The sequence below is a fragment of the Xiphias gladius genome, chromosome 21, assembly GCF_016859285.1.
Source record: "Xiphias gladius isolate SHS-SW01 ecotype Sanya breed wild chromosome 21, ASM1685928v1, whole genome shotgun sequence".
Taxonomy (NCBI): Eukaryota; Metazoa; Chordata; class Actinopteri; order Istiophoriformes; family Xiphiidae; genus Xiphias; species Xiphias gladius.
The window spans coordinates 5,325,001-5,327,603 of record NC_053420.1 but is presented as its reverse complement, the minus strand read 5'-3'; the positions used below and the strand labels follow the sequence as shown (position 1 = coordinate 5,327,603).

The 2,603-nt window shown below is 53.9% G+C and overlaps 1 protein-coding gene across 1 annotated transcript in view; it reads left to right on the top strand.

Annotated features, from left to right (window-relative positions):
* The first annotated feature begins 508 nt into the window (after positions 1-508).
* The window catches only part of osgn1 (oxidative stress induced growth inhibitor 1), a 14,314-nt gene continuing 12,219 nt past the window's right edge, over positions 509-2,603 (top strand). The window contains exon 1 of the mRNA XM_040116156.1: positions 509-695. The gene's annotated coding sequence lies outside the window, so the exon portion shown is untranslated. The remainder of the gene's footprint in view (positions 696-2,603) is intronic.

Here is a 2,603-nt window from a genome sequence, read left to right as displayed (position 1 = left end):
TGTGAAAATCTGCCAGTTTTTCATGATGGTGAACTCGGTATCTTTGGCCTTTTCAACACTGGCTGGACCAAATCAGCAATGACTGAACCTTTGGACAAGTGAATATCTTCTTTGTGTCCATTATGCGACACAAGCACATTTCAGACAAACTTGTGAATAACCAAATTCTGTCGACCCAATTGATTTGGAGTAAACCTGGCACGACTGGGGGCCCGTGGGGTCTGCCCGCCCCCCCCCGAGCAGTCGCCCGGTTTGCCAGGTTGGTCGGTCCAGCCCTGCCCGGCGGGGCCGCGGCTGTTATCTAACAGTCGACTCTCGGCTTTCTCCGTCGATTGCCCCTCCGTCACACGTCTCATCTCGCGCTCATAGACGATCTTCGCACGTTAACCAATGGCGGGCCGGGGAGGCGGGAGCGCCGGGAGCGGGGCGGCTGCTGATTGGTCGGTGGGTAGGCCTACGCGTGCAACATATATAAGCTGTGAACGTGCGGCGGTGAGAGGCAGCCGGAGGTTACACATGCTCGGGAGGAACCGGACCAAAAACCGAAAAAAAGCGAAGCGGAGGACAAAGAGGAAAAAAAGAAAAAAAAAAATGACAGACTGAGAACCAGCAGCGGGGGGAAAGAAGATCAAGTCCACGTCCACCTCTCGTCTGGAAGGCTGCGAGAACCTGGAGGAGGAGGCAGCGCGGAATCCGTGAGTAACCCCCCTCTACCCCGTGGAAAGGGTGCGCGCGCGCCGGCTAAACGGACTAGTCAGTATCGCGTTACCGAAGCCCGAGTTACGCGGTAGTTGTGCGCCGGCGGTGCGCGGCGAAGCGCAGGTCCCTCGGCGGTGGGTGGTCGCTGCACAGACCCGGACTGACGGTCCGGTTAGGCGTCCAGTCACACAGCGGGACTAGCCCCGGTGTCCCCCTTCCAGGCTCCGCCACCGGATAATGTGTTCAGGATTTATCGTGGGGTGAAAGCTTCGGGTTTTTTTTTTTTGGGGGGGGGGGGTTTGGCGCAGTGGTGGAGAAAATATTGAATTTGTAACAGTAGAAAAAAAAAAAAGTAGCAATGCCACAAAACTCTGCCTCCCCAGCGCGGAACCAGGCTGCACTCAAAGTGCACTTACGGGCCACATTACGCTGTGAAGGGGCCCCAGGGCAGAATTACTTTCTCACCACGGGGAGTGTTTATATTATGAGGGACGTTTTCAGGGAGTATTATTTTAAGGTTGTCGAGGTGGAGCTAATTTTAACAGCCCGAGGTGCCACAGAGCTCTGAAATCCACTACAATGCCTATATGTTTTATTTTTATTTTTAATGTAAAACGTTCATCTGAAAGGTAAAGAGTAACCATATACACTGCAGCTGTAACGTGTTTTCGACTGAGGAAGCATTTTATCACAACGCGGTGAAGCGGCAGCCTTTGCACGAGCGGTTGTGTTGGGGCGGTCCGGTAACGGTTTGGTAACGTTTACACGCGCCCTGTTTACACCTGTTGCAGGGGAAACCCGGCGGTACGTTAAACCCCTCTCGTGCGCTCTGCGCGGCTGCGGAGTTTAAACTGCGGCTGGTCCTCGCGCGGATGCGCCCAGTCGCCCATCAGTCCGCGTGTCCGGCCTGCGACGGCCGCGGTTTCCTTCTCCCCCGCAAACGACGCGGTGTCCGCGCGCGTCCTCATCGTAGTTCGCGGCGACGTGCGAGCGGATCGAGCCTCGTTTTATTTCTTTCTATGTTCTGCAGGATTTTTTTCGGAGGCCTGGCGATTTTTTGGAGTAGTCGGTATTCATCCATAAGAAGGTGCAAAGGAGGTCAGGGAGGAACGTCAGAAAAACAAAATTTCAATTTCCTGTCCCTTTAAACCTCCTGGGTCCCCCCTCAGAGTTAACCTGGGGGGGGGGGGCATAGGTTAGGGAGAGTGTTTAAGTCCAGAAATCACCAGAACAGGAGACCTAGAGTCTCGTGTCCAGGCCAGCTACCTAGGTCATGTCTTTGTCATCGCATTAGTACTTTCATTTCCTGCTACATTTTGTGTCCTCGCCCCGTGCGTCTCTCCCCTCAGATCCTCACTCCCGCCATTGTGGTGGCCCGGAAACCTTGCCCTGCCCTATTGTGTTGGACCTGTGTCTCATTGTCTGCCCCTCCCCGTCCTGTATTCGGCCTCCGTGGTCCCTTCCCTCCGTGCCAGCTCGTCTCCGTCCGTGCCCCCTGCTCCTGCCCGCCTGCCTCTGTGCCGAACCTTTGCTTCTACGCCGCCTTTTGTCTGAGTCGCGCTTTTGAGTCCCTGCCTAGTGGCAGAGAGGATGGGTTGGGGGGGGGGGGGGTCAGAGGTCGCAGTGAGCACTGAGAACCATGAGAATGCCCTTCGGATTGATCTATAAATCAAACTTCGTATCGATCGTTTTATCTGACCGACATTTCAAAACCCAAAAGTGTCCAGTTTACAATCCTGTCAAACAGAGAAAAGCAACGAAGCCGGACACGTGAGACTCAGAAACCAGTGATTGATTGTTTACATAAGTGATTTGTCCATTAGCCAAAAGTGTTATAATGTAATTTTCTGTATTTCTAAGCAGCAGTTTCTTAGTCGTACATTTCGTCACCTCTCTGGACTTTG